Genomic DNA, 24,802 nt, shown 5'->3' on the forward strand with positions numbered 1-24,802 from the left:
CGTTATTGTTTTAAGCTTATTAAAAAATATATTTTTAACTTTTTGGTTCGATGTTCTTCAAAAGCGTGTTTTTTTAATTTTTTAAATTATATTTATTGAGAATTATTAGTTTTGATCGATAGTTTATAGTTTATTAATTTATATTATTATTACTCTGGCCCGTTACTTGGTGAAAATTAATAACGTCATAAATGTTACTATTTATAGAATTTTCACAATACATTTTATTTAAAACGCGTTTTGCTATACGGTAGCTTCATCAGTTACTGCTGTTAGAACTGGATTCTATGAAGTTGAGTGTTTTGTTTATGTAAATGCCACCAGTAACTGATGAAGTTACCGTGTAGCGAAACCCGTCTTGAATGAAATTCATTTTGAAAATTCTATAATTATTATCGTGGATAGTTTTATTAGTTGATGATTTTAACTTTCATTGATATAAAAGTTGTAGTTTTGTTTCATTAGAATCAATCATAGAAAAACAGAAACGTGTGTGTCTCGGGACTCCCGACAGAAGTGAAACAGACCTTAAACTAATCGAGGTTCAACTATATTGAAATAGTTTAACTTGAGAAAAGCTTAGGTTAGGTTAGGTCTTTCTACTTGTATAAGACAAATATTAGAAAGCTATAGAATATACTCCTCCCAATTATAATTTTGCTTCACTGATATTGGTACTATTATTCTGAACTGCCAAATAAAGACACAATGAAATAAAATGTCATATGATACATGTCCGATAGCTGTTATTACTACTGTACTTGTTTATATTCCGTTTTTCAGTGCAAAATGTTCGTGAATATGATTATTACATCAATGGGATAGTTGAATCTCAAATTATGTAATGTGTCTTGACATGCAATACTGTATACACACCTATCAGAGATTTTAACTCAACCTCACGGGATGTCACATGTCGTTCTACAATTATCAATTTGAGAGTATCGTCATGGACAAACTATTGGAATTTTCCAAAAGGAAAATGTATTTTACAAGAATCTTTCCTGTTCCTGTAATTTTGCAAGTTGAATTGACCCACTTTCCAGTGTCGGATTGAGCTAGAATTTGGCACAATGAGGGGGATTGCAACTCTCTATTACCTGAATGCCGCCATTTTCAAGTGGAGAACCTTACAAAATGACAGTTTTTCATTTCTACAGTTGCCCTTATGATATAGGAATCAAAAGGCAGACTAAAATGAAAAAGTACGAATTTTCAAAAAAATATTTATAAAGGTACTTGGGATGGAACCTATGTCAGCCTATAGACCTAATACTTATGAAAAACCAAAGAAAGGGGTGTAAAATACAATGAAGGATATTAAAAGCTACAGAGAGTCAAGTGACCATTTTGTGGTTCAAGTGAAAATTTTAAAACACAAATAACAAAAATAACTACTCAGATAAGAATATCTGGGTCAGAAACAGATATGAGGCAAAGGTTTGTAGCAATATGAGAGAAGCAATGAACACAGAAGATATCGAAAACATCTGGAAAAACGGTTCATTGAAGTTTGAAGGAAAAATACACAAGAAAAACAAATCAAAGATGAAGATGTCACAAAATGAGACTGACACATTGTCTATTTTTCATGAAAGAAAAGAATAACAAATGTATTCTCCACACATTAGAATACTAATACCTGGCTAATGCCAAGAAGGGTGTTGGATTATATCCGACAGGTGTCAGTACAGGATTCTCCACTGAAATTATTCCTGCATATGCTGTTGGCGATACAACTGCCGCACTGGTATTAGCCAGGGGAGTAGTTTTCTGATAGGTATCAGTTCATTCACCAACAGTATATGGAGTTGAGACTGGCCTGAACAAATTGTTCCTTTAGATCATTCAAAAATTATATATAATTTATTGAGTGGTCCAGATTTTCAATGTGAGAATCCCGAGGAGCATTTATTACCTGCAATTCTATAAAAATGATAATAATAATTGTATCACCCAGCGAGTACTATAATTGATAAGAAATATAGTCACATATAATACAAGTATTTTTGTGAATAGATTTCAATGGTTATCAAGCATGATTAATATTACTCGTAGTTTTACACCTTGAGAAAATACGCACATATTTCATAAGTGGAATCATCGCTGGAGGAGATTCTTTCGATTGCGCAACAAAATATTATGTTAGACTTGGTATTGACCCGTTTTGTGGGTCAAGTTCCTACTCTAATCGAAGCTAGAGTACGATAAGATACAAGGTGTGAGGTAGACGGACTCGTTTCATAGGACGCGACGTAAGATTCGAATAGTTATTTTTGACGGTATTCTCGATAATATCTAACAAAAATTTCAGTGATTATTCGACTATAGAGTAGCCTGAGTTGATCTGTTTTTTGTAATAGTATGTCACAGTCAAATATGTTTCGACCTTTTACAAGGGTAAATCAAACCCAGAATAACGAAGATATAATCAATGATACACGAAATTACAAAAAAAAGACATGAACAGAAATTAAAAAAATAAAATAAAATTAAAAGTAGATTTCTCATTGATGAATCTAAGCATATTAATATAAAACATTAGCTACAATGAGATAATTTTTCAAAGTTATTTCTATCATTGATAACTGTAATGGTTAGTGAGTGATCGATTGTCATATTACAGGGATATACCTGAGGTTGTGTCCTATAAGACGGTTTCTACATATTTTAAGAGTTTCACGCTTGATTGTCTTTGTACGTTAGGCTTCCTTAAACTTCTTCTCGAACCAGTATTTCCGCCTGTGGATGGCCTCAACTTCAGACAACTATGTAGATGTTATTGTTGGCAGCCTCTGATACGGAATATATTATTGCATTACGAATACTTACACTTGTGAAAGCTTCTTTGAAAAACTGAAATATGTGAACTTATGCTTTCATTAATAATTATTTTTCCTTTGTTTCAGGTAAGTTATTCATTTTCTGTAAAAACCGTGAAAATGCCAAGTACACACATGTAATATATTTATAGATCAGGTAAGTGAGTTTTCATCTATATTTATAAATGCTAAATTAACTTACTTAACACTCACTCATCTCTATTTCTTTGTACTGGTAAGTCCTAGGAAGCTGAAATTTGGTATATCAGTGCTCCTTAGGTCTGCGCACCAAGAAATGTTTTTCAAATATACCAAATAGGGCGCCTTCCGTGGAAGTAAAAGGGACGCGTTGACATATGAAAATTATCTTTTCATCACCGTTTTTCCGTACCGCTATATTTTCGGAGCCTGACATTTTGTATGTAGGTTCGGTTTATGTTGAGGATGTGCAATAAGAAAGGATTTTGAAATATTCCACTGGAGCTCCCCTCTGGAGATAAAAAGGGGCGCATTTACATATGAAAATTACCTTTTCATCGCTGTTTCTCCATACCGTTATATTTTCGTAGGTTGAAAGTTTGTATGTGGATTCGTTTTATGTTCTAAATGAGCAATAAGATAGGATTTTTAAATATATTAACTGGGGATCCCCCTGGAGATAAAGGGGGCGCTTTTACAAGTGAATACCTTTTCGTCACTGTTTCTCCGTATCGCCTCATTCTCGAAGGCTGAAATTTTGTATGTTGCTTCGTTTTATGTTGTAGATGTGCAATAAGAAAATATTTTTAAATATTTCAACTGGGGCGCCACCACGGGGGATAAAAAGGTGCGTTTACAAATGAAAGTTACCTTTCCTTATAGGAATTGCAAATTTCGGATATGCGGTTGGTTACCTCGTTCACAGGTGGATGGGGCGATGACAAACCTGTTTGTTATCCGCTTCAGCCTTGTTCGAGTAATTCGATTTTCAATTATCGGAACTCATCGACAAAGCCTACTTGATCAAAGTGTGTGTTTCAAAATCTACATGAGAAAACCTAAAAGCTCTGTATGATGACTTCAGCAAAACATTGAGTCCGCTACATTTTTGGAAAGTAAATTGATTGATATAGCCATTAACTACGTGGTAGGTAATCATGAAAAATGAGAATTGAAACTGTCTATGTTTTTCACCACTTTTATTTGTAACTATCGTTACTGCAGTTTCGTCCTATATGGACATTTTCGAACTATACAGTAACTATATCATAACTAATTCATTAAAACAATACAGTTTTTCGTATTAGTTTGAAAATGTCCATATAGGACGAAACTGCAGCAACGATATTTACAAAAAAAAGTGGTAAAAACATAAAAAGTTTCATTTCTCATTTTTCAATTTTGGAAACGTAATTTTAAGCTCTATTGAAATATGCATGAATCTACAGGGTGTCTCATTGAAAAAAAAATAGTTTTCCATCAATAACTACTGATATCTCATTTGAAAAAGTCAGTTTTTCACACACCCTTGAATTCTACGTAAAGAAGCGACATGGAAATGTTTTCATAGACACAAGAAATTTTTGACAGGAAAAAAGTTACAGCAACAATTGGAAAAGGCACATTTCCAAAAATATTCTTTAATTCAGAACCGATGATAGATATCGATATACGGTTTTCACCATTGCGTTTGTCATAAAATTTGACCCTTAGATATCAGTTTTCATCTATCTGGTTTGAAATTAGGAGTTTCCATTTAAAAGTTTCCAATTTGGCCCATTATGTACAATCCGCATTGAAAATGAGTACCTTTCATAGTATTCATTGAAACGAGCAACCGATATCTCTTTCTGTATCAGCTGTATTTGAATCAACAGGCGAAAATTTGTTGACGAAATTACTTCGCACCCACTGTTAGTTCGAATTACAATCAGTAACTTTTCACAGTTTTATTTGAAGTGTTAGTGAATAGTCAGTCCAGCACGACAAATATAATTACCGTTTATAGAATTGTCGTATTATGACTATGCACATTTAAAGAATTCCAACCCGCATTCCAGCAACATTCTAGAAGTTACCGTATGTGCATGTGGGTTTCAACAATGTCCATTACAACCATGATGCCTCCTAGTAATTTCCTCATTAAGCCAGAATTCAGAATTCTCTTAAATGCGTCCAAAATAGAAATAGTTTCTCAAATTGAGATTAGTGAAATAGAAGAAATATTTTAACAAATTATCCCCTGTAGGATATTCGGTTATGTGAAGATATTAGGTTGTTTCAAAAGTTTTGTCCGTTTTTATGAGTGTACTTCAAACTGTAATATTTCAGTGAAAATTATTCAATTTAGTCGGTAACGAGCGCCATTTCAATCAGTGCACTTTTGCCAACGTAACACAATCAATTCCGTCAGCACAAGTATTGGTTGCTCGGGATTCGATGAAGTAGACGAAGGTTCTGTCGATGAGAAAGTTATCGAAGTGATTGAAAAGATAGAAGTCGATTGGTGAGAGGTCTGGAAAGTGTGGTGGGTGAGGCAGAACTCCATTTGTTTAATTTTCGAACGGGCGTTAGGTTAGGTTAGTTCCGAAGTGAGTGGGTTTATTCCACCCTCCACCGCAACCCACAAGGATTTATTGTGGCTCACACCTATTCACACCAAATAAATCCAGCTACTTAACGAAGCCGATTAGTTTGTATGGTGAGTGGTCTTTTCAGGTCCGCTCTGCCGAACTCTAAAAACTTGATTCGGTCCCCAGCGGGGCAGGCACAAAGTATGTGCTCTGTTGTTCCATCATTTTCCAAACAGAGGCGACACACTGTCTTCCGACAGTCCGAGTCTCTGACAGTGACCTGTAAGAAGGCCTGTTAGACATCATAGTTCATCCCTACTGTAGTCCAACAACTGTTTGATATCAAGCTTCGAAGAGTGAATAAACGCCTTGGATTGAGTCATTCCTAAAAGATTCTGCCAGAATTCCATGAATCTTATTGTCATCCAGGTGTTCAATCATTGTTTGGCAAAGCCTAAAACGATGCCAATGACAGGTCCGATGAAGCTCCGCTGAAGTCCGATGCACCCTCCTTTGCAAGGGAGTCAGCAGCCTCATTGCCTTCCAGGCCAGTATGGCCAGGAATCCAGACAATCTGTTAAGTCTTCCTTTCGAGGAGAGTAGTTTTTGGCAATTTGTTTCCAATTTAGACGTTGCTCGGTAAGAGCCAAGAGCTTCCAACGCCGCTTGACTGTCCGAGAATATTTTTATTAACTTGTGTATAAGATTGGATTCTTTCAATCTCTCCGCACACAATTCAATAGCGTAAATTTCCGCTTGAAATATAGTCGTATAGGTTCCTAGGCAGGTTGATATATCTGTCCTGGATCTGCGACTGACAACACCTGCACAAGAACCGAAAGGTATTTTTGATCCATCTGTGAACCAACGACTATCTGATCTTAATATTTCCTTCTACCGGAGGATCCAGTCCTCTCTACTCGAAAACAGTACTTTATAAGGCAGTTCGTAGTTGATAGTTGGAGGCATAAAGTTAGGGGTCATTTCCTGAATGCTGTGACTTCCAGTGTCAATCACCAGTCTGTTGCACTCTGCATTAAATTGATTTGTGCAATTGGTAATGTGCACAAGTTTATATCCAGTCCATCTAGCCATACAGTAACCATGGTCTTTTTTGGATGGGTTTTTGCCAAATCTTTGATTAATTGTTCGGGCTGTTTCGGCAGCGCTTTGGTTCAATTTGAATTCGTAGAGAAAAATTGGCCAAAAATCGTTAATGAAATAAGTAATAAATAGTAATAAGCTGGGAGAGACAAAACAGAGCAGCATGTATATAGTACAACATTCTTTATCGATCAGTATGTACTGCGACACAGTCGAATAATTATTTATTGAAATGTGGAGCTACAGAAACACATGACTTCAAAACGGACAACATTTTTGAGACAACCTAATATTAAATCGTCCTGTAACATCGTGTAGTTAGGTATTGTTAATTTGATCTTCCTGTTGTTTTTACATTGTTCTATAAAGTCAACTCAATTAGTGAAAGGTAATAGTGACAAAAAATCGATAAAGTAGCAAATCTTGAAAAGAATAAATATTTTTTTACTCGCGATAAAGGGAAAAACTAATATTTCATCCAAAAAAATCTGTAATTCATGATTATAGAAAAAATAAAAGTAAGTAACTTACAAAAATAATTCATATCATTCAACTTAGGAATTGAAACAAAAATAACTTAAATTATGATGAAACTTTCAAGTGAATATTTGACAAAAATCTAAAATTCTGAACATTTTGGAGATAATTGATAATATTTAAAATTTGCTGGAGTAAGTTTTTGTTGGCCTCAAAACGGCTATGTTTATGTCTACAACTTCGAGATAAATGTAGTGCATGATTTCTATGGAAATATATTTGTTTCTTGTAAACGGTCTTTCAAAATGTCTACAAGATGTGAAAAATTATAATGAAGTGATCTTCACGACTTTGCCGGCACATACGCCCTATTTTATTTATTTATTTCATACAATTTTGCACAGGATGAACCCAATTGCAGAATAGGGAGTAACAGTGGCATTTACAAATATGTACTTACATAATATAATTTGTGAATCTATATAAAAAAAAATGAAAACAACTGACGTTAGTTAAGAAATGTCTTTTGATTTCTATAATCTGGCAGTTGAATATATCTAGGTCATGACTAACAAAATTAGAGGTATCACACATAGTATGAATTGGAGATTTTTTCATTACATTTTGTGGATACTGACTGATGCTGCATTGGATCTCCTGTTTCTTAGCAAAAAAGCTTTGTGGCAAAGAACTTCAAGACTTCAAATAAGCTCATAGAAAAATAAATCAACGGGTGTGAAGTCGGGCAAACCTTGCGTGAACACAAACTATTGAAACCATTTTCAAAATTATTCATTGTTTTGGTTTTACGGTTTTGATTGCTTATCTATTTATTGTGCCTTTGTCATTGAAAAAACACGATATTTCCTTTAAATGTACGCTTGAGGAAGCTATTGTATAGCGAAACACGTGTCGCGATTTTTGTAAAACCCTTTATAGTGGAAATCATACAATAAACTGTAATAATTAGTTTTAATATGGAATTTCATCAAGTATCGGCCAGTTCTATTTAATGATCTGAAATCATTAAGTTGAAAATTACTAATCACAAATTGCCATAAGTTATCTCTTATAGTATACATATATAAGATATGATTTTGAAACTTTCAAAAAAAACAATACTTAGTCCTTGATGCTGTCATGTCATTTAATGTAGAGTCTGTACAGATCGCATTTCTATCTTCTTATTCAAATGAAGTACTAATTCCTTTGATTTCAATCGTTAGCATCTTTGATACGAGTTGAACAGTCATTCTATCTCACCTCGAAGTTTATTGTACGCTCCAAGACTGCTCTTTAACTGACATAACAGTCAGTATGTATGTCTGTCACGACCTATTACTTTCAATGTTCCGTCGTCATCGCATTGTATTTTGAAGGTTAATTCAAAATTGATTTCCTTAATACAGGGTTGAATAAGTAATAATGATTATCCGAACAGAGGTTTAATCACTCGATTCTACCAACAGTTTTCTGAAAAATTGCAATTTCCCCTGGCGTAACATACAAAAAACACTCTCTGAAGCCGTATTCGGCCTAATCGACTAAATACAAATCGACCGGAGAAAATAATGAATCCAACGGCGATGTAAAAGGTAAAGACCGGCTTCTTTTTATTTTCTTTCGGTTAGAAACGTGTATTCTTGATGTTGGTTTATATTGTTACGGTAATATCACTTGATACAAGTTATTTTTCAAACTGCTCTCTTCAGCCGGCTGAACTTTATGAGAAGTACTAATATCTAGTATAGTTCAAGTAAACGATATAGTGCAACCTACCTTCCAACAGCTCCCCTTTAATAATATAGTTAGGGAGCTAACTAATTTTCGTTATTCTATAATAATTTCTGAATATATAAGAATCACAATGACAATGAAAAGCTCAACGTATTGTCGTTTGAATTCACAACCTGGTGCAGAGAAAATTCATTAATTGTGATTTCAAGCAAAACAGTGGTGATGCAATTTTACTATAGAACGATTAAAAAATTAGGCCACAAATTTCTTGGTACGGTCATAGATAGCAACATGTCGTGGGAGTCCAGTATAGCTCAAATGAATAAAAAAGTCAATTCGGGGTACTATGCTATGAGACAATTGAGATCGGTATTCAACAGAAAACAGCTCCTAAATGTTTATTTTGCCCTTATATACTGTCACATCTCATATAATATCGCTGTGTGGGGTTGCTCCTCCAAGCTTCATAGAATTTTTGTGTCCCAGAAAAGAGTTATACGACTAATATTCAAAATAGAGTGCCGAGAGTCTTGCAAAAAAACTTTTGTTGAAAATGGACGTATGTGTGTACATGTATATATATATTTACAAGTGCATACTGGTATTCAAGAAATATTCATACGATCATCATCGAAACTCTGAAATTCGTTCGTACCCAACGAGACATGGTAATTTGATAAGGCTTTAAAAAAACTCTACATTGTTTTTTGAAAAGTGTCCATCTTTTGTCCACCCATATTGTCTTTTTCAACTAAAATTACTTTTTTGTCCCTTTTCTGCCAGTCTTCTTCGGTAATATTAAATACTTCTTTATTGACGGATCGTTTTCGCATTTTTCATGAAAGAAGGTGGGTGTGAACACGGGAATAACCGGCTCTAAATAGTGTGGTTAATGTTCAATGAAGTAAACATAAAATCACTTTATGCTGTTATAATAATCGTCATGTTCATTTGATCATTTGTTCAATTATCATCAGCATTTGAAATAATCACCCCTATACCCGTTTCGGAGTACCAAACTGTATCAAGGCAGCGTTTGTGCAGTCTGGTGTACTAGCTCTATTACCTTCCTATCAAATTATGGAAAATTATTTTTACGCCTGATGATTTGTTTCAATTTTCCCCAAATCATCTCGATTAGATCGATAACACAAAAATAAGGGGAAAGTCTCAGTATGGTGTGTGTCTGTAAAATTTCAAGTAGTTGGTTTTTGGTATAGTAATCTTCAAAATGCAAATTGTTATTCATTAAAAAACTTCGTATTTCGTCCTTAGAACTCTCATTCGGTACATAATTTCAAAGAATTCGGAACCCATCATTTACTTCCTCCGCAATGCAGTCGCGATCATTTGTTTACAGGCATGTTAGACGTACACATTCTCGAACCATCAGTCCACTCTCTCGTAACTATGTCGTGAGTGTCATATCAAGTTTATCCAAATAGAAAATTTGCCGTTGTTCTTGACTATATTTAGTTATTTGTTCTGTATTTGTTACGCAATTACACTATTCTTCTGCTTTCCAAAACTGCTTGATTTTTTTTTTATTTTAAATTTAAATCCTAGTTTATTTATTCAATTCTGAAAAATTTTGTCACAGCAGCTCACGTTATGGCCGGAAGTATTCAATTTCTTCCTTATGACTTCAGGTGTAGAAATCTCATTGCTTTTGTAACACTCGTATATCGTTTTTTCAATGATTTTATTAGATGAACATCTAAAGATTTTAGTAATCCTGTATCACATCGCGTCTTGCGTTCATAAGGTTTGTTTTTGACTATTTCACGTACAGTTGAGAAAGGAATTTCGATCAAATCTGATATTGCTTACAATAGTTTGTTTTCTTCGAAACCAAACTTGAGATGTAGATTCTTATATACATTTCAACATACTCTCCAAATCTCATTCACTGGTATCTCTTTTTAGCATTGTTTACCATCGCTATTGGAATCACTGCACAGGGAAAAGTCTGCGTTGTTATCACACTCGTTATTACTATAAGTACTTGTCCAAGGACGCCAAATTTTAAATAGATAACGCCAATATCGAATATCAACACTCAAATCGCGATCAGTTGCTGAACTGAACACGACGTCGGCAACCATCCCCGCATTCCCGATTTCTGTTCGTCACCTTAACATGACTTCAAATTTAACTTTATGACTCTTCTGCCAATCATGAAACTCGGTTAGTAAAAATTATCCAATACGAATCGTCAAGTCTACAATCCACGTGGACTAGTTCGCCACCGGTTCATTTCTATGTATTGGTTTTAATGGCCTTTAAGAGTGCCGCCGACTTTACGAGTGCACAATATCGTTTACTTCGACTATACCAAGTCATAACCAGATTAAACGTGAAATTGATACAGAATTATTCCAAAATGTGAGAAATGAATTTGTAAACAGACTTCGTTTTTATCAGTGAATATCGAACATTTTGAAGATTAATCGGATTAACTAGAATGGATTTTGAATAACATTTTTATTGAAATTTTGATATTCATCGTTTATTCAGCTGGTCAGATTTTCAAAAATAAACCAATATTGAATTGAGAAAACGTATCAGACGAGGTATTAAAAACTCCGCTTTTTCATTTGAAAACAGTTGACAGCGCTCCCTATCGACGAAGACTGACTCACACCATTATTTTTTTTCCACTGAAAAGTATCAAAAAATTTATTTATTTTTCTGGAAATTTTATCTCCTTCAAAAGTTGAGAGGAGGATTATTTTATGTCCGTACGGAATATATCAAATACACAGGAACCCTAAAATGTTTCTAAGTCAATGTTATTAGTATCCAATATTAATACTTAGTAATTTTCATTTGCGCTGTAGTATTGATTAATTTCATTGGAAATACGGAATCTTGTGGTATCATGTTATAATCCATTTAATATTTCAAATGTTTCTGGCTCTGACCTCGTATTGTATCAACTCGGATTCGAATCTGATTTCCCCTGATACCAAGCCAATAAATAATGATATATGGATTTTCGTGCCTAACGGCAGCCTTCGGAGAAATCGAATGTTCCATACTAGTGATTGCAGAGGATTTGTTGAAGGTATTCACTAATTTTGTTTTTCAATGACTATTGAAAAAACCAGTCAGGTGACCAAATTCATAACTTATCATTTTTGAGACCAATATCAGATGAGTGGATTCATAACTTTACAGTCGTGTTTCAATTATTTCAATCGTAAGTTAACATTGACAATTTACCTATTTCAAAAGTTCTCGAACATCTAACTCAATCATTGAAAGGACAGTTCGTTTTGATAATATATTGTTTCTCACGAAAATGGACTCGGGAAGTGAAAACGAATGTATACCACCAGAAATGTATAATGTGGTGAAGAAATTGATCTTTTTCAAAGGTTCATCACTTGATAACAAAATGAGAGTTGATAGAAATAATAGAAAGAAATGCTATAATAGTAACTTACATAATACACGTTTGTAGAGTGGTTGGTAGAACTAGAGACTTGTACCCAACAATTAAAAATCTATACCGGTTTGACCGAAAATGAACCCAAAAAATGTTTCAAATAGAACCCTCATTTCATATTAAGAACATTTGTTAGGAGAAAAAATTATCTTTTCAACATTTCAACGATAGCAGGTGATTATTTGTATTCAAAATGGATGCGTAGATGCTTTCTCCAAATTTAATTTGGCGACACTATGACGTCATGTATGAAAATATTTTCAAATAACTTGATGAGGGGAAAAAGAACAAATGAAGTTTCCTTAATTGTGGAAAAACAATTCATGACTTTTTTTGCATCACGATAATGCACCAGCTCACTCGTCTTTGTTTTTCCGAATTTTATGGTCAAAAACAACACCGTAATTATGTCTAAGCCACCGCATTTACCAGATTTGCCCCCTTGCGAATTTTTCCTCTACCCAAGATTGGAGAGACCAATGAAAGGACGGCGTTTTGCGACTATTGAAATAAAAACCGAATCGCTGAGAGAGCTCAAGGACATTCCAAAAAGTGCATATTGAAACTGTTTCGTGGATTGAAAAAATGCTGGCACAAGTGTATTATATCAGAGGGGGAATACTTTCGAGGGGCAAAATAAAAATTGATGATTAAATTAAAAATGAAAATTCACATTATTTTTTAACAGACCTCGTATCTACTTTTTTTTAGATGAACTATTTTCATAGTGGTGATTTCATTGAAATTGTAAAATCTTCATGGACTTTTCTGCAAATTCAAAATGTATTAGTATTGGGTGATTTTTTAAAAGGTATAGGATTTGATTTCCAAAACAACACAAAAAATTTGAAAAAATTGATGAAGTCTTTATTGGAATCGATAGAACGATCAATATAATTTAATGTTTGAATATTATTTCATGCAAATGTTGTCCGCGGCTCTGCTTTAGATAGCCCATGCGCAAGGTCCAATTTTGGCACACTCTCTCCAACATATCGACCGGTATTTCACGTATAAATGCTTCAATGTTGCTTCCAGAACGTCAGTCGTTGCTGGTTTATCCCTGTAGATGTGAGCCTTAACATGACCCCACAAGAAATAATCCAAAGGCGTTAAATCATACGATGTAGGCGGCCAATTGACTGGCCCCAAACGTGAGATAAACTATTCACCGTGTGGCATGTTGTACCGTCTTGTTGAAACCACATGTCAGGCATGTCCAATTCTTCCATTTTGGGCAACAAAAAGTCGTAAATCATCATAAGGTAGCGCTCGCCATTCACAGTAACGTTCCTGCCATTGTCGTCTTTGAAGAAGTACGGCCCGATGATGCCACCGACCCATAATCCACACCAAGCAGTTACTTTTTCGGGATGCATCGGTAGCTCTTACAATGCTTATGGCTGGTCTTCACTCCAGATCTGGAAATTTTGCTTGTTAACGTATCCATTCAACCAGAAATGAGCCTAGTCGCTGAGCACAATTTTTCGATGAAAATGTGGATCTTCCTCCAAATTTGCCAGCGCTCATTCACCAAATGTTAGACGTGGGAGGTCTTGTGGCTTCAATTCTTGCACTACCTTTATCTTATAAGGTTTTACACCCAAATCCTTTAGCAAAATTTTCCACGTAGTGGAGTAACAGAGGCTCAATTGCTGCGAACGGCGGCGAATCGACATTTCACGGTCATCACAAACACTGGCGGATACAGCCGCAATATTTTCTTCGGTCCTCATTCTACGTATGCGTGTTGGTGGTTTAATGTCGAATAATGTAAACTGGGTTCGAAATTCAGTCGCAAGCTTCCGAATAGCTCCCTCATTAGGCCGACGAAACTGCCCATAATTTGGAAGAAGTGTACGATGGACTTTCTTCACCGAGCATGAATTTTGATAATAAAATTCAATAATTTGCAAGCGTTGTTCATTCGTAAGTCGATTCATGGTTAAATTATAGACCAAACTGAACAATTTCAACAATGAAACAAGACACGATTAACGCGAGATCTGTCAAAAACAGTGTTTCCAAAAAGATACCAACAAAAAAATTACTCACTATATGTTTATTGGAAATAACTTACTGAACCATACATTTATTAGTTTGTGATTACATATGAAAATCAACGGTAACCTGTTGGAGATGGTACAAGAAATGAAAAACCTGGAGCTCATTCTTGCCTCCCAACTAAAATTTGTGTATGTACATATGTTACAGCTACTATAAGCCAATCGTGTCTTTTGTAGGATTTAATTATGATAATAATAATAGACGCTTTGGAAATCGGTGTAGGTTTTAGGTTATATTCTCCCTATCAATAGTATATGTCTATCGCACACTAAACACTTAGTCATGCGAGGAGAGGAAATAATCGTCTGTGAGAGAAAGGGAAGCCAGACAGACTGGCGCCGTTACGCGTTACGCAACGAAGCGGTTTACCCTCCCATAAGAACTTATCACTTCAATAATTGGTAAAAAATCGGATTCATGAGACGAATATCTTCAACTCCATCGCCATATAGTCATAGGAAAATGTGGAATTCTACCTCTTTTCAATTTCAGCAATTCTGTAATTTAATCATGTTCATCTATGACAGATTTTTAATTTTTCAGAACAAGCCAATGCTTGTTATTATTAGGTGTAACAGATTTACAAGTATAGAATGCATGTAAGGTGCGTTAAATTGGTTCAAAATCAAACAAAGTAATTATATTCAAACAATGATCTTCCTTTAAAAAGTCTTCGAAAATTTTCTACGTGAGTATTTACAACGTCACTTGATTCCTATGGGAAGCATTCATGATCAAGAAACAAGAACGACAAAAATAAAAACTTTCATTTGAAGTCGACATCGAAATAATATTTCCTCTCAGAGATGACCAATATTGATTAACAACATCAAATTGTCCTGATGTATGAGCCTATTTAATGTTTGTCAGTCAAATTTTACATTCACTTTCAGTCTTATTTTCTCATGTAATATTTGTATCATTGTAATGATTGTCATTCTCATTCATTCATTTAAAAACAAGAAAAGGTAAATATTCCTTCAAATTCCCTAATTATGGCATGTGCATTTTAGATTATTTTCCTCTAGAAGTCTGAAATGACGGAGGCAACATGAACTTGTTTTGAAACTTCTGCTCATGAAAGTCGCTCTCATGAATGATTGAAAACAATGAAGTGTCGCTTTATCTCAAGATTTTATATGCGTCTATTGTTTCCTTTCCAATTCTTCACCTAGGGTAATTTTTTCGGTCTTTTGTTGCTTTCATTCCTTTTTGGATCAGATTTGAGTCTGTCTATTCAAGCAGACGAAACTGTGGAATATGTTTTCATTGTGACGCTTTCGATTTCGATGTTGCATGTTATGTGGTTCAATTTTTCTAATATAACATGCGTATACCCTGAATTATTGTCAACTCCGTGAATCATTTCGATGAAATATATTAGTACTTTTTCGTATATATAGGAAGTAACAGGCCTTTCTTTTATTCGTGCAGGTAGGTAATCTTTTTCTGTTGTATTAAAAAGTCGAATCCTGTTTACAGGACCCGTTTCGTTTTCTTGTCCCAGTTATTTATTTATCGAAGGGGTCATACGAAAGCTGGGAAATTTATTATTGGTTTATTGTTAGTTTTGATATAGTCTGAGAACCGTTAGCTGAATTATTAGACCTTTTTCATACCTGGATTGTGAAATAGTTTACACACACAAGTTTCCCGATTTGTCATCATCATATGTATGATAATTTTTTTTCCATTGTTAAAAACATGAGATATATTCAAAGACATACAATATTGGAATACAATCTAATTGTAGAACCCTATCTTTGTTAGCTTGTTATGCTTTATAAAGCTCAGAATAAATTTTCTTGGAGTGTTGTTCTCATGTATGGCGCTCTGCCTCGAAACATACCCTGAAGTTGCTAGCTTCCATTCCAGGAGACGCGAACATCAGGTGCAACCACGATAGATACTTTCACGGGAGGTGTTCAAGTGGCTTGGCACATTTGATTCCGCCAAGAGCGGTTCATGTCAAAATTACGCGATGGACTGTGGCGATGGAGGTTCAACCGAGTACACCTCGAACTTCACTGTTCAAAAACACTTTCATCCTGTCCTGCGTTTATGCGGAATAAATTTCCTAAGAACGTTTTCCCAAATGGATTTAGTCTCCAGCGATTCAAATCCAATGTGAGTCGCTACTTTCGCACAGGCACCGCTCTGAGAACGCCTCAAAGATTTTCTGTAGCGCTTGTGTTTTGTCCTTGAAAAAAATACTTAGCTTGGTCAATGGTGGATGTTTCGGAAAACAATCTTTTTCCCTTTTCGAAACTCAAAATTCACTTGAAAACTTTCGGCTCGATTGTAAAAACCTGTATTTCTTTTGACATATTATCTTTTGATTCAGATTTGTTTATTTTTCAGATTGTAGAAGGTTATATGCCCAAAAAAACAGTATTATGTTTTGAGATCTTTATTCGAAAGAATTTTAATGATTCCGCCAATAAGAATTGCAAATGTGGTTGGTTTAGGGCTAAAAATTGATTTTTCCAAAATTATTTCTTCATTATAGTTACTCAATGTTGAAGGCTGACACTGACTACCCGAAATTGTAATCCCAATAGACATAAGCAACGCCATTGATATATATACGAGTACATTGTTGAAAGGTGGATATATTTTCTAACGACCATAACTAATGATTTTAGCCATATTCGTAAAGTAAAATATTTTATCATTGTACCATTTCCATGAAGTTGAATATCAATTTTGCTTTCTCTTTTAATCTTGAAAAAACTGGTATTCATAAAAGTAGCACTTGCTTTCACAGCATTTTGTTTATGGAACAAGCATCTGGTTCATGGCGAACTGTTGATAACAGTTTGTGGTGGGTAATTTGTTAATATATTCAATATATTTTTTTTATCAACACTTTTTTACAAAAAGGATTTGAAGTTTTAATAACTTCTAATTATTATATGCGAGCGCTTTCGATAACACGCTGTGCTATCATCTTCATGGCTCTACTCAAACTGAACGTTTTATCTTCTTGTTTGTTCTTTTATAGTTCAGGTATTTGTCCTCTTCTTCAATCCGGATGTCTCTTTAAATTTGCCTGTACTTGGGTTATAACAGGTAATATCCATTGTGTTGGTGTTTCTCTATTCATGCATGTTATAACTACATAACATGCATAAACCCAATAATATATAAATGAAACCTCGCAACACACGCCATACAAAACAAACATAACTTTCCCCCACCAGAAAACATCAAACTCATCGACAAAAGCCATAATTCACTCATCGAAGAACAAATACAAATCAAAAGACAACGAGACCTAACATTGAATATACCCCACCAAACAATACACATTCTTAGAAACAATGAACCTAGAGAAACACCAACACAAAGGAAATTATCTGATGTAACCCAAGTACAGGTAAGTTTAAAGAGACATCCGAATGAAAGAGGACAAATACCTGCGCTCGCATATAATAATTAGAAGTTATTAAAACTTCAAATCCTTTTTGTGAACAAGTGTCAATATTAAATACTGAATATAAAGGAAAACTAGTTGCATCATTCAAAAAAATGTATTCTTTATGAAATTGGTTATTTTATTCAAAAAGGCCATATAATCAATTCTTCGCTAAGATATTTTTATGACGATCGAAATGCAACCAGCTGTCTAAAAACGATGGCTCATACGGCATTTCTAGACTAACTAACTATATAAGTTATATCGTCCTTTTATATAAAACAAAGAATCACTTCAGTATGTGTTGGGTAAACAATTGCAAATCCTTTTTTGTTCGGTATTAATTCTGTCATACTCGACCTTGTTGCTTTGTGTTTCTGAATATAAATGGGAAACATTTGCGTATTGTGACTCGGTTGGATTACCATTTATTTCACAGGATGATACTCACGTCAGGTGCGCATATTAATTAAACCCATTATAAATTTACATACCCCTATCATATATGCATAAGCGAAGGCCTTCGATTGAAGTATATTCGGAGTTACTGAAAGAAAATACTGATCATTTGAGATCATTATAAGCACCTACTATTTCTAAAATACTCTATTTGATACCATCGACAGATAGAAATAATAATTTACATTTTAAAATAGACAAAATGTTATCTGATTGACTTAAATACTTTTGGTTCAAAGTTATTGAAATAAACAGTTGAACTTTTCGTCTCTATGCTCAAATACGTAGATTACATACTTCTTACATGCCAAGGAACTAGTATCTTCCTGGAACTATGGAAACAATCTATTATTTTTCCTATAAACGAAATTTCTAAACCTTTGTCACCAAAGGCCCATAAATATAGTACCGGCAATTTCAAAAATTGGTTGTCACAGTACAGTACATCACAGTGCTCTGTTGAAAATTTTTCAGCCACCGACAATGAAAAGGTCACTTTTTTCTTATCTCACGATTACAGTAAGGCTTTCGACACCATGAATCACAGTCTGATGTGTGCTAAACTTGTTTTTTTCTTTCGTTTCAGTATGGAGGCATGTGACTTGTACATAGGCAGACGACACTAACTTGTACTTCTCTGATGAAGTAAATCATCTTATTGATCACGAAATATCGCTCAATAATGATATCACAAATCTTATTCAGATTTCGCAGCAACACTGTCTAAACCTCAATCCTAGTAAATCATCTTCAATCTTTTTGGAAGAGCCAAAGATCGTGGAAGGCCCATAGATAATATCCATTGCCATATTGATCGACACTCTGTGGAATTGTCTAACAAAATAAAATGCTTAGGACTTGATATAGACTACAACCTCATATTTGTTTATCAAGTCAATACCAATACACTAGGTCACTCAAAATGACTCTTTCAGATGTACTGATTCTATATATGTTCAATTATTGCGATTTCGTCTATGGCCCTTGTATCGATTCCATAACCTCTGCAAGAATTCAGAAAGTACAGAACGCCTGCATTAGACTAATATTCAGCTTGAATCACAGATATCATGTGACCCCTTCAATCGATCAATTAAATTGGTTAAAAATGCTAAACAGAATAGAATTACATTTCGCCTGTTTCATTCACAAACTGATAAAAAACCGACAACCCACTTATTTGGTAAAGAAACTCCTTTCCAGACATAAGGTACATTCAAAAAACCTTAAATTTAATAATAATTTTGACATTCCGAATAATAACAGAACTATCTATGAATGATCCTTCACGTATTACCCTGTAATAATGTATAATTCACTCACTGTGTCTTTGTATCACCACCGATATACAAAAGTAAACTTGAAATTGAATTGCTCAGTCAACAGTGATCCAAACAAACATTTGTATTTCATTTTACCATTGTCCTGAAACTAACATATGTTTATTTTTTTCAAACGCGGTTGAGTGTAAGAATAGCGCTTTGCTAAACTCCGCCACGTAAAATAAAGACTTATTGTTATTATTATTATTTCACCATAGTGTGCACTGGTGAGGCCCTATCCCCCGAAGCCCCGATACATTCGGGAGGGCGCGCTAACATTATCAACCGATGACCACTCCCCACACCGTGGGGTGAGTGATCATTGAGTCCGAGAATCATGTGCCCTGAGCATGCGCAATGAGCTAAGAATGACAGCCTTCTGCATCTATGCGGCTAAGATTTCTGCCTTAGTGCGGCAAGCCGGTATGATTTCAAGATTTGAGAGTAGAGAGAGTATTATTTTTTTTTTTTCACCGTAGTGTGCGCTGGTCAGGCCCTATCCCCCGAAGCCCCGATACATTCGGGAGGGCGCGCCAGCATAATCAACCAATGACCACTCCCCACGCCGTGGGGTAAGTGATCATTGGGTCCGAGAATCGTGTGCCCTGAGCAAACGCAGTGAGCCAAGAATGACAGCCTTCTGCATCTGTGCGGCTAAGATTTCTGCCTTAGTGCGGCAAACCGGTATGATTTTGAGATTCGAGAGTAGAGAAGACATCATTCCACCAATGACTCCAATAATCAGAACGACCATTTTGACAGAGTGATCTGGATAGAGTCTGCGGAACTCGAAGAGAAAATCTCGATATTTAATCCGTTTTTCCTCCTCTTTTCTGACGATATTCGTCTCGCCAGGAGCTGAAAACTCCACGACAAATATCGTTTTGGTCTGGTGGTCGAGAAGGACTACATCAGGCTTATTAGCTTGTATGAGCCTGAGGGTGGGGAACGAATAGTTCCAATAAATTCGGCACTTCTCGTTCCCCACAACGGATTCAATATCCCCCGGAGCGTAGGGCAACACCGGTGTCTCGTCAATACCGTAAGAGTGCCGCAGATGGTAATATAGCACTCTTAGGGCCGCGTTATGTCGATGGATATAGGCCGAGACCGCATATGCTGGACATGCTGATAGCAAGTGCATTAGGGTCTCGGGCGCCTCGCGGCACCTTGTGTCAGGAACCTCTATACCCATCACGCGACTGCGGTAGACTAAGGTGTTGAAGACACCATCCTGGCAAGCCATGATGAACCCCTCAGTTTCCGACTTCAGCCCACTCGACCTGAGAAAAGCGAACGTCAGGCGCTTTGATAAGCCAAGGTCTTCAATATTATTGAAGAAGACCCCATGCATTGGCTTATCCCTGTGTCTCCGCAGAAGTAAGGTGATCTCTGCGGCTTTTATCTGAGCTTTTTGCTGAACGGGTTCCAACTCGGTGACAGAGTTGTAGTCACCTCGTTCAGAGTCGAAAACTATACCGAGTTCATCAGCTGCTCGAGCAGCTGCCCTAAGGAGAAATGCTCCAATTCCTGCTCTCTCATGGTCACGGACCATGCAGAAAAGGGGATCCGAACTCCTGACGACTTTACAGGCTGTATCCAGTACCATTCTGTCATGTAGACACTCCAAACTCAAAAGTCCACGACCTCCCTGTTGTCGGGGGAAGTACAACCGTGGAACGGACGATTTGGGATGCAAACTCCTATAGAGATGCATCATTTTTCGGGTCCTTACGTCGAGTTGATACAGCTCCTCCCGAGTTCACTTCACTACTCCAAAGGAGTAGAGTAAGATTGGAACGGCAAGCATATTTGTTGCAGCTACTTTGTTCTTCCCCGACAGTTCCGATGACCAGATCTGTCGAAGTTTGTGCTGATACTTGCCGCGGAGAGAGTTTTTCACTGCAGTTACCTCTTGTGAGTGGCGTTGTTCCACCCCGAGGTAAGTATACGTCTCTCCGGCATCCAGATGGTGTAGGATGCTTCCATCTACGAGCTGCACATCCTCTCCGTAGTCCCCGCATCGTCCTCTTTTGAGATGAACCATTGCACATTTGTCTATCCCGAATTTCATACCGATAGCATGCGTGTACTCTTCCACCACCCTCAAGGACTGATAGAGATCCTTCTCTCCAGAGGCATAAAGTTTAAGATCATCCATATAAAACAGATGGGTGACCTTGTGCCTCCGGTTTCCGGGGGTGCCACAGTTATACCCTCGAGTCTTTCTGAGCGCAGCGGATAATGGCAATAGTGAGATGCAGAATAGAAGGGGGCTGAGGGAATCACCCTGAAATACACCCCTTCTGAAAGTGACCCACCCTGTTTGAACTCTTGCTTGACCAGATGTTAGAGATTATTATTATTATTATTATTATTTGCCTTGACATTTTATTCCCAGGAAAATGCAATTTTTTAAAGTTTGGATTGTTATTTTATAGTTAACTAGCTTTTACTCGCGGCTTCGCTCACATTTATGCCATTGAATAAGTGTCAGTACAATAGAAATGAATCAATATGAGAACTATATTTTAATGCTTGGCTGGGATTATCAATTTTTTTAAATTATTACATACGATGAAGTTTTGAAAATTCAAAATATGCTTTATTGAATTAAAACAACAAATGTTAAATTATATTTCACTGTAACAAAAATAAATAATTTTCAATTTTAACAATTTAAAAAGATAACCTAACTTAAAAATAGAAATGACAAAAGAAAATAACAATAAATATAGAAAAATTTCAAACAGCTGAAACTATAGTCAATTGGATTGGATTGGATATTGTCGTGACTGTGAATGATACAGTGCGTTGGTATTACGGTACTAAGGGTTGGAACTTCATTACTGGAATGCTAGATGATGTTAAAGTAGCTAGATTTTGAGATTTTTTTGACAAACAATTTTTTATATTACATAAAAAATAATTTTTTTAATAAAAAGTATTCTATGTTACTTCTAATGCTTCCAAGAACATGTGTACAAAATTTCGTGATGATCGGTTGAGTAGTTTTAGCGTGAAACCGTAACAAACAAACTTACATTCGCATTTATAATATTAGTAGGGATTTATGTCAAAATATGTGCCTAGGATGGTAATTTCAACTAAAATATTGTTTATTCAACTTATATTTTGGTAGTATTATATCAGCTAGTCGATAATTTTCCAGACATATGACCTTTGTGAAATGAATGATGTTCTGATACAGTACAATTCTTGATGACCTGATGGTAATCAAAAATATAATTTATCCTTATCGGGCTGGTTGCAATCGAAGCATAGTGCCTCTATGAGTTCAGTCATCTCGACTCGTTGAAGATAATTGATTAATTACAGTGTGATCCTGTTTGAAATGAATTCGTTTTGATGAGAATTATTTTTTGTTTAATTTTCCCTATTTTGTGAGCTGTTTATTTGAAAAATGATAGGTGCTATTAGGGTTGTTCTCGTTTACTAGGGATAGGTCCAACAGTCCAATTGCGAACAATTCATAAACCCTGTGAAACAGAATTGGCCAACTCTTGGGTAAAATAGAAGTAGGCTCGTGGCATATTATAGGTACACAGTTTTGTGAATTCTCTAAAAATTACTGAATTATAAATACACCGACTCGTTACTTGATGAAAATGAATAGAACTGTCAGTGATACTAATTATACAATTTTCACAATAAATTTCATTTAAGACACATTTCGCTACACTGTAGCTTCATCAGTTGGACTTGGAAATTGCGTTTAGAGAAATACATCTTGAATAAAACTTTTTGAAAAAATTTTATAATTATGTGGGAAAGAAATATTTTGGCTTTTTACTTCTCCATATTTATACAGAAAGAAAGGAAGAAATCAAAACAATTCAAAATGAATCTTTACAAAGATAGTTTCAGGCACAAACTGGATGAAAAACGCCCTCTTGAAACAACTACTTCCATATTAACATTGAATTACACGATAAAAAAAATACTTTCGAAACAACTTCTTTTATATGAAAATGAATTATACAAATAACACTTTTTTTCTATTTCGTGTTTTTACTCCATACTCGTTATGGAATTGATTCAGATATCATTAACAGGATTGCTACATAGTATCGTATGTGAAAGAGGTAAAATTTCACTTAGATGGAACACTATCATCCTCAGTGGTGGAATCGATGTTTCGGAATGAGCCCGAACTATCGATAAAATTTTACTTTTTTTTTTGCTTCCGAATGGAATTTCTGATGGATGTAACTAATATATTGTGCCTTGAGATATCATAATTAAGTTTTATGTAAACTCAGAGCCACAATTGTACTGAAAATGACGTAATAAATGAGAGGAAAATTGAAGACCATCGATTTCTTCGATATGAACTCTAAGAATTTGAAACAAGATTGATATTCAATGCATTAACACAATTTAACTTATTGTTTGCTCCAAAAAAAAAATAATACGAAAACGACGTTTATACGCCAATTTGAAGAATGATTTCAACACCAGGATGGTCTAATAACGTTATACTTTTTTGAAATAGGATTAACGTTTAATAATAAAAACAAAATTGTTGAGTTGTCTTTAAAAGTTTCGATTTTAAATAGTATATATGGCTACAAATGTGAAATTTTCGAGATTTTAGTTTCCTAGTTAGTGGCTCTAAGTTATCTAATTATAGTAAATTTTTACTTTCATAACACATTTTTTATCAATCACAATCGTAAGGTAAGTTAAGGTAACTTTAGACATTTAAAAAATTTTCCTTATTATATTGTTTCGTGAAGGTCCAATACTTTCTAAACGTGGTTGGTAAAATCTCCAAAACTATACTGTCTAAAAAAAATAAGATTGGAGGTTTTGAAGAAATTTACTGAGATTTTCAAGTATAGGGTGGCCCCTGAAGTACCCAATGTGACCTAGAGATGGAGTTAGTTGTTTGAAAAATATCACTGTATTAGAGAGTACTCAATTTATGAAGCATGTGTTTCAAGTTTGAAGACGCTGCGTTGTTTAGTATTTGTTTCGCTGCCATCAATAGCCATCGTTTTCGGTGAATTTCTGAAAATGGAAAAAATTGATCATCTTTATGTGGAACAATGCTTTTATTTATTTAATATATTTTTTTATTTAATATAAAAGCTGTACTGGATTCTACTCTGGGTAAGTCAGTTCCTTCGTTTACAACAGTAAAATATTAGGTAGCAGAGTTTAAACTGAAGTGACGATTACAGAAACAGCGAAGACAATACACAAAGCAGTACTGAATGATCATTGACTGAAAATACGCGTGCTATCAGACTTTATCAGCATTTCAAAAAGTGCAGTACATCATATATTAGCTGAAAATTTGGACATGAGAAAGCTGTGTGCAAGATGGGTGCCGCGTTCGCTCACACTCATGCAAAAACAGTATCGTG

The 24,802-nt window shown here is 35.2% G+C and overlaps 1 protein-coding gene and 1 long non-coding RNA gene across 4 annotated transcripts in view; both read left to right on the forward strand.

The window, feature by feature from the left end:
- The window catches only part of Rbfox1 (RNA-binding Fox protein 1), a 159,855-nt gene that overhangs the window by 55,327 nt on the left and 79,726 nt on the right, over window positions 1–24,802 (forward strand). Inside the window, exon 1 of one of the 3 annotated variants that reach the window (XM_074183560.1) lies at window positions 2,933–2,979. The exons of the other annotated variants lie outside the window; for them this stretch is intronic. The gene's annotated coding sequence lies outside the window, so the exon portion shown is untranslated. Of the gene's footprint in view, window positions 1–2,932; window positions 2,980–24,802 lie in introns of those variants that run through there. 3 annotated transcript variants of the gene reach the window in all.
- LOC141485905 (uncharacterized) overlaps window positions 1–24,802 on the forward strand; it is a 51,874-nt gene that overhangs the window by 12,922 nt on the left and 14,150 nt on the right. The window lies entirely within an intron of this gene.

Source organism: Leptinotarsa decemlineata, unplaced genomic scaffold (genome assembly GCF_025532065.1).
Source record: "Leptinotarsa decemlineata unplaced genomic scaffold, Ldec_3_MD MMD2_tig00026340_RagTag_RagTag, whole genome shotgun sequence".
NCBI classification, from domain to species: domain Eukaryota; kingdom Metazoa; phylum Arthropoda; class Insecta; order Coleoptera; family Chrysomelidae; genus Leptinotarsa; species Leptinotarsa decemlineata.